We start from the raw sequence: 17,472 nt of genomic DNA on the forward strand, positions 1-17,472 counted from the left end.
TATATAACGATATTAAATTTAGTTGAAGAAGTTGTAGGTTATTTTTCTCCCCCTATTTAGCCTCCGGGAATCATCGTGAAGTAATACCTGACGGTGATTTCCGAAAGCTAAACAGGAAAAAAGTTATTTATACGTTTTTTTTCGATTTATATAGTAGTTAGATTGATGAGGTCTGAACTGTGGTAAACTTTCTGGCAACAGTGAAGCATTGTCGGGCCCACTAGTAATAAATAAAATTTAAGTTTTTAAAAAAAAAAATAATAAAGCCAAAAAATTAGTTTAAGTTTACACTACGTCGTGTGATTTTTTACGCTAGAAAATTCTAAACATTTTCTAGCTTAAAAACACATATACAGTAGGTTGATCAAACTGGTCTGGCTTTCAATCGCTTGACTGAAGTCGATTTTCTAATCTAAAGTAAGTGTTTCAAGACAATCTTTAAATAGCTTTTCAACAATTGAAAATAAAAAATTAAATTCAAAAAATGTTCCCGCAACGGAACAATTTATTTTTGTATAAAGCACCCAGGGAGGGACAAACCAAAGAATTTAAATTGAATGGGGATATTGCGATGTATTATTTTAAAAAAACATTAGAAACAAAGGTTTTCACTAAAAACTTCGGGTTATAACAACCCTAACAAAAATGATGATTATTTAATATTTATAACAAAACAGTGCTTTTAAAAATAACAAACAATTTTAAAGCAAATTTTAAAGCAACTTTTAAAGCAACAATTCTGCGGCTGGGACATATCATGACAAAAGGTAAGTAAAAAAATTCCAAATATATCATAAATAAGGTGAAAAGAAGAGAAGACTGAATAGAATAAGACGAGTAGATGTTCTAAAAGAAAAGTGGGATCCATCAAGAACTTTAAGGGTTAGTTGCAAATAGAGGAAAGAGAAAATGGACACGGCATAGTATACGACAGATAACAATATGATTATGGAAACGTATTTTCTTGTTTGAATTAGTTATAAAAACTCGTACAATTAAAAAGTAATTAGATCGTTTTAAATGATATTGACTTCTAAACTCTTACTTTTTACTTTCCAACTTAATTTTTAAATGCTATCCTTAATGAGCGCTTTATAATGAAAAAGCGATTTTAACAATAGTAGTGTTTAAAAAAAATGGAAAAATCATATACACATTTTTTTTTTTAAATCAAAAGTATATAAAATTCTATTTCATTAATAACTTCTTATATTTTTTCCTTTATTTTATTATTATTGAATTATTATTCATCGTAAAAAACATTTTTTACAATCAGAGGTTGATATTATTAATAAATCAATATATTTAAATTAAAAAAAGAAAGTTTAAAAAAAAGGAGAAGAAGTTTGTTTCGAACCGATGTGTCTTGCCCTTTTAAGATCCAAATATTTCATTAATTAAAATTTTATTTGGCTATAACTCTGGAACCAATGAAAATAAATACCACTTATATCGTTGAAAACCTCTCGATGAGAACTTATTACTGCATTTAAGAAAAAGTCCAAAATCAATTTTTTTTAGATTTTGGGCTTTTTTGAAAACTTTTGGTTTAGTCGATTGCAATCAAAGAGGGATGTTCACAACTAGATTTTACAACAGTCCTACTAAATCCAAAATTTCAACATCATACGGCTAATCGTTTTTGAGTTATGCGAGATACATACGTCAATTACGTTATGATGCTAAGAAAGTAAGCCAACTTACCTCTGGACGCATAAAAGAAATAGACGACCAAGGTTTCCATTTATGGCAGGTCAGGTGGATCGAATCGTTCGATGACCGTTACACATATGGTATTTTTTCTGATGTGGTAAGTATGCAGGTAGGTGGATTTCACGGCATATTACAGTTTCTTTCTGCACAAAAAATAGAGCAAATAGACAAAAAAAATATAAAAATAAAACATGTACTGAAAGTTTGCAACATTCTCCGTGAATCATTCAGTATATTTATATATGAATCATAACGTTAGTATGAATTTGTTAGTTCCAAAATTCTCTTAAAATTGAGGAACCGTTAGGCATTTTACCATTATTTATACTGATGATTTCTTAGTTTGGATTCAGGGATATAATTACGTCAAAATAAATTAATTGGGTAATAAAACTTAAACAAATACGGGTTATTTTACAGAATTACTTTTTTTACAGTAATTTTTGGAATAGATCACGCTTTATAAGAGATGACCACATGAATCCTGCAAGTGAAACTCAGAAAAAGAAATAAGACTAAAGTGTATTTATTAAAGTTAATTAGGCGTGGAGTTGGAAGTACGGGGTTCAACAGCAAATTATTTAACTGAAAAAATTAAAAAGACTGAAAAGAGAGTAATTAAAATAATTCTGAGTAAGGATCTGAGGGTTTTTATCAGTTAATATTATTGATATGTAATTTAAAATTAAAAAAATATATATATTCATTAAACTATGTTTTTAAATATAATAATTTATATAGGAGAAGTCAATGAAAGTTGTTGTTCCTAGTTTATATAACACGTAACCAAAAGAAATAAAAGATATGAAAACAGCAAATTATTTAACTGAAAAAATTAAAAAGACTGAAAAGAGAGTAATTAAAATAATTCTGAGTAAGGATCTGAGGGTTTTTATCAGTTAATATTATTGATATATAATTTAAAATTAAAAAAATATATATATTCATTAAACTATGTTTTTAAATATAATAATTTATATAGGAGAAGTCAATGAAAGTTGTTGTTCCTAGTTTATATAACACGTAACCAAAAGAAATAAAAGATATGAAAACAGCAAATTATTTAACTGAAAAAATTAAAAAGACTGAAAAGAGAGTAATTAAAATAATTCTGAGTAAGGATCTGAGGGTTTTTATCAGTTAATATTATTGATATGTATGTTCCATATGAATAATGAATTTAAAATTAAAAAAATATATATATTCATTAAACTATGTTTTTAAATATAATAATTTATATAGGAGAAGTCAATGAAAGTTGTTGTTCCTAGTTTATATAACACGTAACCAAAAGAAATAAAAGATATGACAAAATATAATTTATTTAAGAAAGTATTTCGATGGCTATCCTCTGAAACCGTAAATATCTAGAATATCTGTTAATCTTAAAGCAACAAACATTTAAATCCTTTAATATTTTGTTACGAATGAAATATATATTTTTTACCCGCAAGTACTTTAGGACGACATTAAATATTTTACATAATTAATAACATTTTTACTATAAACTTAGTAGTACAGTGATTTTTAGTAACAGACAATTTTGTTTTGTTTTTCTTTTATAATAAACTTAGTTCTAAATATTGCGATTTTTAACTATCTTTTTTGATGTAATTATTAATGTATTCTGTTCTGTATTTGTATTTTTAATGTATTTGTACTGTATTGAATAGACAGTTGCCGATAAGGCCTAGAGCCTTGGCGAGACCCAAATATGTACAATGAGGAACAAAGTTTTTCTGTTCTATTCTGGATAAACTGTTCCCGATGTAACAGTTATTTAAAAGAAAACTTTATTGTAACACGATTTTTGTGAGATGCGACTGATATTTATTCTTTTTTTTTCGTATCTAGTGCTTTCATGAAATTTACAAATATATTATTAAAGTTATGTCTGAAAATAATTGCCGGAATTAGTTTTATTTTTTGTTTTTCGTATTCTATACAAAATTAATGCGAAAGGGTCTTTGCTTAATGGCTTTCTTTATTTCAATTCGTGGCCATTATCTCGATTTGTGTGTGTTCTACCGTTCGTACAGGATTACGCATGAACAATTTGATCTGTTTTAATGAAATTCGAAGAATGAACGTATTTTAAGTACATGTAGCAATTTACACAATTTAATCGTAGAAACGTCTATTATTTCTTAACTTTAAATATTTACCTGTGTACCACCCTCCTCTAAATAATAGAAAAAAATAGGTTTTTAATATTTATTCGCTCAGAATGCACTTTACGAAAAAAAATAATTGTAAAACAAATTTAACCCGTTCTTTTCAATTTACTTAATCGTTTTATTTATTTATCTAACGGTTTTCAATGTAGAAAATAATTTCAAGCTATAAAAATTAAAGCAAACAAAATTTTATGCAACTTTTAAGAAAGTTATTTGACATTTAAAAAGATATTCTTTTCTTCATTCTACAGGGATCTTTTGTAATTTACATGACATGAATGAATTGCAACAAAATTATTTCAAGAAAAAAACAGTCCACCAGGATGGTCTAGTGGTTAACTCGTCCCAAATCAGTTCTTAAACAACTGATTTTCAAAGGTAAGGTCGAAGGTACTGAGGTTCAAATCCTAGTAAAAGTTAGTTGCTTTAATACGGATTTGAATAATAGATATTGGATACCGATGTATTTTATTGGTTGGGGATCAACTGACCACACGTCTTGCGAATGGTTGGCCTAAGCCTATACAGGACTACACTTCATTTATGTCATCCATAAAATCTTCATCTAATTGGGCCATGGAGGGTACGTACACAGAAAAATAAAGGGAACAAGTTATAAACATAAATAAGATTTAAAATAATTCTCGTACGAGATTTTTTCCCTATTTAGCCTCCGGGAATCACCGTCAGGTATTAACTTCAGAGGATGAATGAGGATGATATGTATTAGTGTAAGTGAAGTGTAATCTTGTACAGTATCAGGACGACCATTCCTGAGATGTCTGGTTAATTGAAACCCAACCACCAAAGAACACCGGTATCCACGATCTAGTACTCAATAGTCATTTTACTAGGATTTGAAGGCTGGAACTCTCGACTTCGAAATCAGCTGATTTGCGAAGACGTGTACACCAACCCGGTGAGTTTACAAAATATTTTTTATTCTAACTGAACGTTACATATTAGGCTAATAAATAAGATAAAAAATTTAACTTAATTTAAATTTAACATTACATAATTTTCTGTTAATTTTTTTTTTTTTAATTTTAGATGTAGGTCAATTTGTTCTTTTCACTTTCAAAAGAATTTGTACTTTTAAGACGGGGCTCACTAAATCCAAACAGAATCAATGTAACATACAAGAAGTACTGGATTTGAAGTTTCTGCGTTTGGAGAAGGAATGTAGTTTTTTGCACTTTTTACACGACTGAGTGTAAAAAAAGAGTGTAATGTATTTAGGGTGTGTGTGTGTACATATGTATGTAACTCCGTGGCAGGTCAACGACTAAACCGAATTAGATCTATGACCCCGAGTTGGAATCCTTACGTTACCGGGAGTGTCATAGGCTATATAAATTTACGTTACGTAAAATAAAATATTAAATAAATTTAAAAGATGTTAGTTTAATAATAATACGCTTCCCGCGGTGACCGCGGTGGGAATCTAAGTTTAGATTGGTATATACCAATTAAATAAATATGCTGAAATGTTTACCGTTTCTTCATTTGGCTCATTATATTAATTAAATACGTTATATCTATAAGTTTTCGAATCGTGAATTTTTCTAAGTGATCACTAAAAAAAATTAAACAATAAACACAATTATAAAAATTAAAAAACACGACTGCCAAAAATAAATAAATAAAATGAACTATAAAAACGACAATAAATCGAAAAAAGAAAACAACGTATGAAAATAAAGAACTAAATAATTTTATATGAGCGGTAGGGTCTCGGATTTTCATCCGGAGGTGCCGGGTTCGAATCCCGGTCAGGCATGGCATTTTCACACACGCTACAAATCATTCATCTCATCCTCTGAAGCAATACCTAATGGTGAACCCGGAGGTTAAAAAAAAACTATTATGCAGTATTTAATTAAATAAAATAACGGGTGACCATTAACTTTCAGACAGTTTGGGGATCTGAATAGTAATTATTCTTTATTAAAGAGCTCCGAATAGTAATTATTCTATATTAAACAGTTTTGAATAGTAATTATTCTATATTAAAGTGCCCTCTCCGAATGCATTTAAATATGTTCGTTTAAAGGACAAAATCTTCTTATCGATGTAAGACCTGGTGAGAACTTATTACACAACCTTAAATGCCTGCTATTTCTACAACATGAAAAATACATTTAAACAAATTAAAAATGTCTGAAAATTGATTGGTCACCATTATTTTAATTAAATACTGCATTTAACAATGTTTAGTCCCTTATTTTCATATTTTTTTTTGTTCGATTTATTACTGTTTGTTTAGTTCAATTTATTTATTTATTTTATTTTATGGCAGTCGTGTTTTTTAATTTTTATAATTGTGTTTATTGTTTAATTTTATTTAGTGATCACTGAGAAAAATTCACGATTCGAAAACTTATAGATATAACGTATAATTTTTTATAGTTTTTGTTATCATTTATTAGTTATTCATTTAACAGTATATTTTCTTCATAGCTATCTAATGAAGACCAAAATTCTTAAAAGTTTTTTCAATAGAATCTCAACATTATCAACTAAATTTGAAACGTAAAACAAAATTTATTAATTATTTTTTAATAAGTTAATTTTTTATTTTGCGTAATTTTAATTTTCTTTTTTCTTTTTAAAAAATAATGAGTTACTTTTGCAGGTAACCTCAGAAACTCTCTATTATTTCTAATACAGTGAGTTAATATTGTTAATTTCTTTCTGCACTAACACTAAGTAATATACTGTGAAAAAATTTAAAGGTGTTCAGTTTGTGAATTTAATTATTATAAATTATTTATCAAAATGTTTATTTTTTGAGATGTTTAATATTTTTCTAAATACCAACTTCGTCTTTATGGATGGCAGACAACATTCATAGAGAGTTAAGTTAAAAAAAAGTACAAAAATCAAAAACGATCATAATGAAAAATAATTTAAACTTCATACGTATTATGATTATAAAAGGATTTTTGTTTTAATATTATCCAGTGTGGAATGATGTAGGAGTCCATTGTATGATTTATGGAAATAAATCATCCTTTTATGTTGGAAAAAAATAATAAAAATTAATTTAGATTTCATAACAAAAAAAAAAGCTATGAATGTCCAATTTGTTAATTTGTTTTTTATTTTATATCTGTTTTACATAGTTTTAAATTGTTTTTATAAAACAATAATATTTTAACAAATAAGTTCTTAATTTTCAATAATAAATTTAATATGAATAAATTTAATATTTTATTTTTACATGACAGCTGATTATAATTATTTGTATTATTATTCTTTGAACAGCAAACACATTATGAAGAGTGTTTTATTATCTTATATCACACCAAAGATAACGTAGTCATACATGATACATGAAAAACTAGGAACAGGACTACCCCAAAATAAATAAAAAGATTAAAATTAATAAATACATTTTAGATAAAAATATTAATTGGAAAGAAAAACATTTCCTGGACGAAATGAGAAACTTCGCTAGTGGTAAATCCGCTGAAGAATGTCCCCTGTAAATTAACTCCAACTTGTGGAAGAAAAAGTGACAGTAATTGTTGGAAAGTAACCAGTTTAACATTTAATATTAAAGTGTTACCGCATTTCAACACTCAGTTCAACGATAATAATGACAATTTTGAATGCGTTTTTTAATCTGGAAGATATGAAGATGCTTTAAATTTCTATAAAGCTTTGAACAGAAAAATAAACATATACGTAAAAATTAGACCTATATAGAATTAGTTGAATGAGAAATACAGAAGAATAGTGAAAAGGGAAATAATTAGAGTTAGAGGAGATAATATTTGTGTGTGTGTGTGCGATGGTAAGGGAGGAATAATGTGTGCGTGTGTTGTGTTTAGTAAATAAACCTTATTTACATTAAGTCCACTGATATTATTGTTACCCAATAGTATATGTAATTATTATCTTTAATGTACACCCCTTAGCCATGCTGATGATGTTTCGTGCTATATAGCAAGGCTGCCTGACAGCCTTCTGTGTGTGTAATAACAGAAGACATTATTTTAATCATATGATTAGAAAACGAATTGACAAATTTATTTTATTTAATTGACTAAGTATTTTATTTATATAGTTTATTAATGTATTAATTTATTAATGAAGGAAAAATCATTATCATTAAGAAGATATTAATTTTTTATGCCCAATCAATCTTAAAGATTATACTCTGTTCATTCTACGAAGGAGATATCGCATAAACATACGCCACACGACAGAAGTATTAGGTATCAGGTGGTTAGAAAGCCAAAATTCCTATAATTTTCTAGACGGCGGCCACATGTACGTTTCAGGTGGTTAGAGAACCAAATCCAAGATGGCCGCCGCCACTAGCGCTACGATGGGTTAAAGCGGAACAAAAGCAGATACTAACGCTGGTGGTTGAGATACGAACTAGATGAAGACGCTAGTGCTGTGACGGGTGGAATCGAGCTAAATATGGCGGCTATCGTGACGCTTCAGGGGTAGTGAGACAGCCATTTGGTGTTATATTGATATTGTTGCCGTACAGTGTTACCAACCGCCAACGGTGAAATGATTTCATTTCACCACTCCCAGTGATTCTTTATCACTACCAGAAGTTGGCGCTGACGAAGAATCATCCCTAACATTATTAGTTCATTAACCACAACATCGAGAAAATTATCTAAGTCCCACATTTTCTTTTCTTCTTCTGTAATATGCTTTACGCACTGTTTACACTTATTAATTGATACCTCATTCACGCCTTTTTCAACCAGAATTTCAATTCGTTTCATTTCATACGTATTATTTCGGGCAACATAGCTTTTTACTTGGCTCCACACTACCTCAATTGGATTAAGATTACAGTGATAAAGTGGAAGCCGTAACACGGTATGACCTTTCGTTTCAGTCAAATCATCGATGAAAAATTTATTAAATTTGTCTGGATGATTTACATGTTCAAGGAGCTCTGCTTTTAAACTTTTTTCTCCTAAGTGGATATTTTTTGATTGCAGCCATAAAGCAATTTCCTAAATGAACTGTTTGGAATATTTTCCAGTTTTACATTATAGTACGGAGCAATTTCCATTTCAAAAATACTATTTTCGGGTAATAACGACAATACTTTTTAAAACCACTTCCTAAAAATATCTCCGTTCATGTCATCGTGATAGTCTCCAGATTTTTTAGATTCAAAAACGAGTAATCCCTCTCTAAAAATCCATTTTCATCGCCATTTTCATTTTTGGAGATTGCAAGCCCCTACTTAATCCTGACAGAAATACTGTTTTTACCGATGTAACTGTCGTGTCACACAAATTCTTGAAGTGGTGTGGCCTTCATTTACCCATGTCTCATCCAAATAAAATATATTTCTATCTGTTTTTATATAAATTCCTATTTTTTTTAAATAATTACGCCGCCAAATTATGATCTCTTCTCGAACAACAATTACACTTTTTTTATTTCTTTTAATAAATTTAAACTCCATTGATAACAGTAATTTGTATAAACTAGTGCGTCCAATCTTTGGTAAACTCTCGTCACAATTTATCACAGCCAGCAATTTTTTTAAGGTTGGTTTGAAAAAAGAAATTACGTACCTCCAATAATGGAGGCGCCTTCCTTGGTAAAATATTCCGGAGGTAAAATAGTCCCCCGTTCGGATCTCCGGATGGGGACTACTACGGAAGGGGTCACCAGAAAAGTAAAAAATAACATTCTACGAGTCGGAGCGTGGAATGTTAGAAGCTTAAAAAAGGTTGGTAGGGTAGAAAATTTAAAAAGGGAAATGGATAGGGTAAATGTGGATATAGTAGGAATTAGTGAGGTTCGGTGGGAAGAGGAAGGCGACTTTTGGTCAGGTGAGTAATTAACTGACCGTCAAATAATGGGCAGGCAGGAGTAGGTTTCGTGACGAACAAGAAGATTGGGTGGAGAGTGGAGTATTTCAAGACGCATAGCGATAGAATCATTGTAATAAGGATAAAATCAAAACCTAAACCGACAACGATTGTTAACGTCTATATGCCTACAAGCGCCCATGATGATGATGAGGTAGAGTGTGTATACGATGAGATTGATGAAGCAATTAAACACGTAAAAGGAGATGAAAATTTAATAATAGTTGGAGATTGGAATGCAAGTATTGGAAAAGGCAAGGAAGGAAATATAGTGGGTGAATACGGGCTGGGCAAAAGGAATGAAAGAGGAGACCGACTTATAGAGTTTTGCACGAAGTATAATTTAGTAATTGCCAACACCCAATTTAATAATCATAATAGAAGAATATACACTTGGAAAAAGCCAGGCGATACTGCAAGGTATCAGATAGATTATATCATGGTTAAGCAAAGATTTAGAAATCAACTAGTTGACTGCAAAACTTACCCTGGAGCAGACATTGATAGCGACCATAATTTGGTGATAATGAAATGTAGATTGGGGTTTAAAAACCTGAAGAAAAGGTGTCAGATGAATCGGTGGAATTTAGAGAAGCTTGAGGAAGAGGAGGTAAAGAAGATTTTTGAGGAGGACATCGCAAGAGGTCTGACTAAAAAAGATAAGGTAGAAAATGTAGAAGAAGAATGGGAGAATGTTAAAAAGGAAATTTTTAAATCAGCAGAAGCAAACTTAGGCGGAATAAAGAGAACTGGTAGAAAACCTTGGGTTTCAGACGATATATTGCAGCTGATGGATGAACGTAGAAAATATAAGAATGCTAGTGATGAAGAAAGTAAAAGGAACTATCGGCAATTAAGAAATGCTATAAACAGGAAGTGCAAACTGGCGAAAGAAGAGTGGATTAAAGAAAAGTGTTCAGAAGTGGAAAGAGAAATGAACATTGGTAAAATAGACGGAGCATACAGGAAAGTTAAGGAAACTTTTGGGGTACATAAATTAAAATCTAATAATGTGTTAAACAAAGATGGTACACCAATATATAATACGAAAGGTAAAGTCGAATATATAAGTAAGGTAAGTAAGTCGAGTAAGTAAGTAAGTATATAAGTAAGTAGGTAAGTCGAAATAGATGGGTAGAATATATTGAAGAGTTATACGGAGGAAATGAATTAGAAAATGGTGTTATAGAGGAAGAAGAGGAAGTTGAGGAGGATGAAACAGGAGAAACAATACCGAGATCTGAATTTAAAAGAGCATTAAAAGATTTAAATGGCAGAAAGGCTCCTGGAATAGACGGAATACCTGTAGAATTACTGCGCAGTGCAGGTGAGGAAGCGATTGATAGCTTATACAAACTGGTGTGTAATATTTATGAAAAAGGGGAATTTCTGTCAGACTTCAAAAAAAGTGTTATAGAAATGATACCAAAGAAAGCAGGGGCAGATAAATGCTAAGAATACAGAACAATTAGTTTAACTAGTGATGCATCAAAAATCTTAACTAGAATTCTATACAGAAGAATTGAGAGGAGAGTGGAGGAAGTGTTAGGAGAAGACCAATTTGGTTTCAGGAAAAGTATAGGGACAAGGGAAGCAATTTTAGGCCTCAGATTAATAATAGAAGGTAGATTAAAGAAAAACAATCCAACATACTTGGCGTTTATAGACCTAGAAAAGGCATTCGATAACGTAGACTGAAATAAAATATTCAGAATTTTAAAAAAATTAGGATTCAAATACAGAGATAGAAGAACAATTGCTAACATGTACAGAAACCAAACAGCAACAGTAACAATTGAAGAACATAAGAAAGAAGCCGTAATAAGAAAGGGAGGCCGACAAGGATGTTGCCTTTCTCCATTACTTTTTAATCTTTACATGGAACTAGCAGTTAATGATGTTAAAGAACAGTTTAGATTCGGAGTAACAGTACAAGGTGAAAAGATAAAGATGCTACGAATTGCTGATGATATAGTAATTTTAGCCGAGAGTAAAAAGGATTTAGAAGAAACAATGAACGGCATAGATGAAGTCCTACGCAAAAACTATCGCATGAAAATAAACAAGAACAAAACAAAAGTAATGAAATGTAGTAGAAATAACAAAGATGGACCACTGAAGGTGAAAATAGGAGGAGAAAAGATTATGGAGATAGAAGAATTTTGTTATTTGGGAAGTAGAATTACTAAAGATGGACGAAGCAGGAGCGATATAAAATGCCGAATAGCACAAGCTAAACGAGCCTTCAGTAAGAAATATAATTTGTTTACATCAAAAATTGATTTAAATGTCAGAAAAAAATTTTTGAAAGTGTATGTTTGGAGTGTCGCTTTATATGGAAGTGAAACTTGGACAATCGGAGTATCTGGGAAGAAAAGATTAGAAGCTTTTGAAAGGTGGTGCTATAGGAGAATGTTAAAAATCATATGGGTGGATAAAGTGACAAATGAAGAGGTATTGCGGCAAATAGATGAAGAAAGAAGCATTTGGAAAAATATAGTTAAAAGAAGAGACAGACTTATAGGCCACATACTAAGGCATCCTGGAATAGTTGCTTTAATATTGGAAGGACAGGTAGAAGGGAAAAATTGTGTAGGCAGGCCACGTTTGGAATATGTAAAACAAATTGTTAGGGATGTAGGATGTAGAGGGTATACTGAAATGAAACGACTAGCACTAGATAGGGAATCTTGGAGAGCTGCATCAAACCGGTCAAATGACTGAAGACAAAAAAAAAACGTACAGGCAATCTTATTTTTATTAAATTCATTCCATTTTCCTAGCACAGGTTTTCCATGTTTTCTATATTTAACAGTAGTTTCTACCTTTCCTTACCTATTTATTTCAGTCCGTAATCTATTAATACTACTAACCGACACACCAGTTAATTCAGAAGTTTCACTACATCCTTTTTAACCAACGTAGGATTTTCCTCCAGCAGTTGACTGAATACGTTTAAAACTACTTTTTTTTCACCACTTCTGATATTTCCCTTTTCTGTGCTTATTAAAAGATGTTCCTAAAATATCAGCCATATCGATAAACTATTAAAATGCACATCCATACAGGATAATCACACTATCAAATCTTACAATAATTAGTAATAATCTCAAAGTAAATAAATTGCACAATAAATCACAATACTCACACTAAAACCGAATTTACACCACAGTCACCCGTACCAAAAAAGTACTGAAACACAGACCTACAATTAAAAGAAAATTAGAATATCCAGTATGGAATAAGAGAATTTATACTGTTATTTTGAAGTCAGTGCTAAACAACGATGTTTTTTTTATAAATATCCGGTAGTTAACAACAGCTCGGCGCGAACAATAGTGTGCTGTATATGCATTTACTACCACAGTCGCAGTTAGTTTATTTCTAATCTCCTTCTACGAATGAACAGATTATAAATAGATAATATTTAAATCTAACATCTTAAACATTAAACAGATACATCCAATAAAATAAAATAAAGAACAAATAGTAATTTTATTACATATTCAATATGATTTATATTTAGAGATAAATTTAAACATATGCCATAACCGAAATAGGTATGAGTGAGTATATCATACATGCACGCGCGCGCACAGTTCTAAAAGTTTCCATAATTTTTATATAATCAACACTGAATAGTTTTGCAATGTTTGTCAACAAATTATGAAGAATTCTTTTCCCGTTCTTTGTAAGAATGAAAGTTTATCTTAATTCTTTGTGAAAATATCTCAAAGTCCTAAATATAGTTACGAACAAGTTGAAATCCCAAAGAGGAAAAACTTTGCACTTCACTTCACGTTCCTCCTTACACAGTTTTACGCGCTATAAACTGTCAGCATTGTTTTTAATCTACAACTTCATCAGCTTTTCTTATATAAATGTTTAATTCCCTAAAATTTGCTTAAATAATATATTTCACATAGTGTAAACTCGAAAAGAGTTAAACCCTAGGGAAATTTAAAAAATGTAATTTTTTTCTAATTCCGTTTAAACAAAACAATTTAAAACATTTTTTAACTAATTCCTCGTACTAAAAAATAAATTCCGTATTTTATATTTTATAGCTGTCATTGAAAAGTTATCCACTCATATTTTAAAAGCGAATCATTGTATATAAAAGATTTGTTTTTGTACTATAATGAAAAATATTTTTGTAAAGAATCGCTTGCCAAAATCACAAATTAGTAAAAACAAACCCTGTTCACAAAATTATACCAAAATGTTTCTTAAATCTACTAAAATATTTTTTTTCAAACTGAAAACAAACAAAAGGAAAAAATAGTGTTCAATCTCTCTGATCAAAGTTTACTTTGAATAAACCGGAATAATATTATAATAAACATCATTAGCCTCAGAGAAAATTTTTTACTAGTTCCTTTTGTACCTTAACTGTTTTGTATGTTATAATTACAAGCAAAACTGGAACAATTTGATATAGCGAATTTTTTTTGTGTGAAACTTTATATAAAATATATATTGACAAAACTCAGTAAGAGAAATAAAATTCAGCTTAACGTTATTTATTGTAGATAAAATTTCAATTTTGTCATGCCAGAAAAAATATACACACACAAACATTTTATTTATTTCATATGTGAGTTTGTGCATATGTTTTTTAAATTAATTTTTTAAATAAAATTTTAATAACAAGATTATATTTTTGTATGAATGTATATATGATAGTAATGATACGAAATAAATACAGTTTACAATTCTAACAGTTCATATTCATTTTATTATCTACAGGTTAGATACAAAAAAAAAGAAAAAGAAATCCGTTTCTTGTGGAAAAGGCGCTTTACAACCTGAAACGAAATTTCTTTCAAATGAAATGGAGCGAGGAGTCTTCGTCATTTTCTACTCGTTTTGGGGGTACAAGTTTGTCGACCGAGAATTCTGATTTCAATATGAAAAGAATTCTAAGAGGATGAAATATTCTATTCTCCCTCATTTCTTCACTAAGTCTTCTTAAAGAGAAAATAAATAACATGTAAAAAAAAATCCATGAATTTTTTATTTATCTAACTTGAATATAAAAAAATACATATATATATATATAAAATGTGATTTTACAAGCACAAACTCTACATAAAATTTTAAAAGGATTCTTTTACGAATAATATAAGCTGAATTATATTTACAAATATTTACACCATAAAAAAATCCGTTTAATTTTTTTTTTAAATGTGATATCGGATACTGATATTAATTTTACGCTATCTTTTTTTAACCAAAACCGGTTTACACAACTGATTGTCTTATCGCTGTACTATATTCAACTACTTAAAATTAACCTTTAATACTACTACATAAAAAGCAGAAAATTGTCTCGTACGAATATTTCCTTTCATAATCAACACGCATGATTTTTCTATGTACATCTGGAAAAATTATCGTAACGTCTACCGCACTAATACAAAAATAAAATTATATTTTCACTTTTCCGTCTAGATAGCGCTGTAGCAGAGCTATAGCTCTAGAAGAAGTATTGTAATCGGTTCAATTTCGGCGTACGCGGTTTTCACCGGGTCTTGATGTTTTAACATCTAAGGAACTCAAAAAACCGAATGGAAATTTTCCGGAATTAACATTCGTAGTATATGTGCGCGCGCGCGCGTATGTGTTCACTGTTGGCCTCTAAATCACCTTATATCTCCAGAACTACTGGACCGATTTTGACCACAATCGGTCAGCTTACTTCTTTATGTGAAGCATTGATGCCATTAAATTTTCAACATAAAAGGTCAAAGGGGAGAGGCTGTATAACAAGGCTTAACAATATCATCTCATTTTTTCTTAATGTGACAATAAAGCTAATAACATATTTTAAACTATGTGCCATTAACACTTTCCTGTAACTATTTAATAATTAAGATTCCCCTACTTAAAATATTGCTACTGACTGTAGACCAAAGGTTACATATATAAAACATTTATTTCTCAGCAAAATGTGATAAATTATGTTATTTTTTACGATTTCTTCCGAAAGGACGAAAGTTGCAAATCTTAGATAAAAACGGTTCTATTAATGGTTGCTTTCTCTAAGAGTAATGATGTTTATTATGCACCCAGTGCCTTTGATAAATAACAGTGAGTCTTAATGACATCTATGTATTCTTTTATAGATGTTATTAGATGTAGTTATTTTGATAGATGTTGTTATAGATGTAGATATTTTATTAAGTAAATATTAAATTAAAATTTTAATTAATTTGTGATCTTGATAAAAATTTCAATTTTTGTAAGAAAACGTTTTTTCTAAAGTGCCCAGTAAAAATCTGAAATTTTACTTCGCCTAAAACACCGCCCTTTTTCCAATTTCTTCTCAAAAATCTATTAATTCTTTCCCCTGAAGGTAGTATCTACCTACCAAGTTTGAAGAAAATCGGTCAATGGGGTCCAGAGTTACAAGACCAGATACAGGTCAACATACATAGTACATACGCACAAACGTCCGTCAGTTAAAAATAAATATTTTGGACTTGGAAACATTGGAATAAAAAAAATTTTCGCAAATTGTTTACAATTTATTTAATTTTCTTGTTTTTAATCACTTTTTTTAATGTCTTGTAGAAATCCACAGAAGCTGAGATATGACTTTACGGTCCCAGTTTCAATGATGGTGAAATCCTGATATTCACTTCCCTGGTAGAAAAGGGGCAAAGGTTTTTTGTAGCATGTTGTTATATGCAGGTAACAAACGATTGAAGGGATCGAATATCTTCCAGGATAAGGAGATTCCCCCTACAAAGTGCCAACAACCTCTTTAAAAGTGGATGAGTAGGAAGAGGTTAGGGGACTCTATTGTCCTTGGGACAGAAAATGGCCGCAAAAGGCGGAAAAGCCAAAATTGGTCAACGGCATTAGGACGCAGAAGGCAACAGAAAACTACTGCATTAAAGATCCTGAAGGAATTCTTTGAGGTCACATGGCATGGCTCTGTTAGGAGCTGGCTTATGTGGACCGCAACCTTCGCTAAGAAGAAGGCGCTTAAAAGAAAAAGAATGCATCCTTAAGATATAATCCTTAAAAAAATGAATTATTTTTCATTTTTTTCTTACCGATCTGTACTTTCCCGATATAACTACAGCTACATTACACCATCATATATTGGTATAGTAAGTAAAAATGAAACGATAATTTGGCACCTGATTACAATCCAAAACACAAAACTATAAATAATATATTTACTTTTGCTTAAAAGTAAGAAATTCCTGTTTTTATTGTTAGTTTAAGCTACGTAATTTCAGTACAATCATTAATTCATCCGTTGAATTTTAATACGAACTCTAAATAAAATAAATGCTTAAAACAACCTAATAAATTCTTTCCATTTTATGGAATAATTAGGTCTCCCCTAAAGCATAAGACCAAATGTCTGTGCCACAAATGACTACTGAGCCTCAAACAGTTTAGTGACCAGTTTCCTAAATACCTCCTAGAACTTACCTAATAGTGTGAGCGGACTAAGCGCGGTGCTATATACCACCGACTTACGTGTCCCAACTGCTCACTTGTCATATATCTGCTAAAATGGGTAGGCGCACCCCATCAACTATTAAAAATATTAAAATTTATTTCGTCTAGACAGCAATTCGCTGCCACACCTAGGTCGCTGAATGCCAACAAGGACCTGTCCACCACATTAAAGGGCTTGGAGCCTTAATTAGCTGGCTGGTGGTCAGCCACCAGCCAGCTCTAGCTTAGGTTCACAC

At 30.4% G+C, this 17,472-nt stretch overlaps 1 long non-coding RNA gene across 1 annotated transcript in view; it reads right to left on the minus strand.

The window, feature by feature from the left end:
* The window catches only part of LOC142328261 (uncharacterized), a 275,266-nt gene that overhangs the window by 198,175 nt on the left and 59,619 nt on the right, over positions 1-17,472 (minus strand). Inside the window, exon 2 of the long non-coding RNA XR_012757261.1 lies at positions 1,705-1,856. This is a non-coding gene — a long non-coding RNA (uncharacterized LOC142328261). The remainder of the gene's footprint in view (positions 1-1,704; positions 1,857-17,472) is intronic.

Source organism: Lycorma delicatula, chromosome 7 (assembly GCF_047948215.1).
Source record: "Lycorma delicatula isolate Av1 chromosome 7, ASM4794821v1, whole genome shotgun sequence".
Lineage (NCBI taxonomy): Eukaryota > Metazoa > Arthropoda > Insecta > Hemiptera > Fulgoridae > Lycorma > Lycorma delicatula.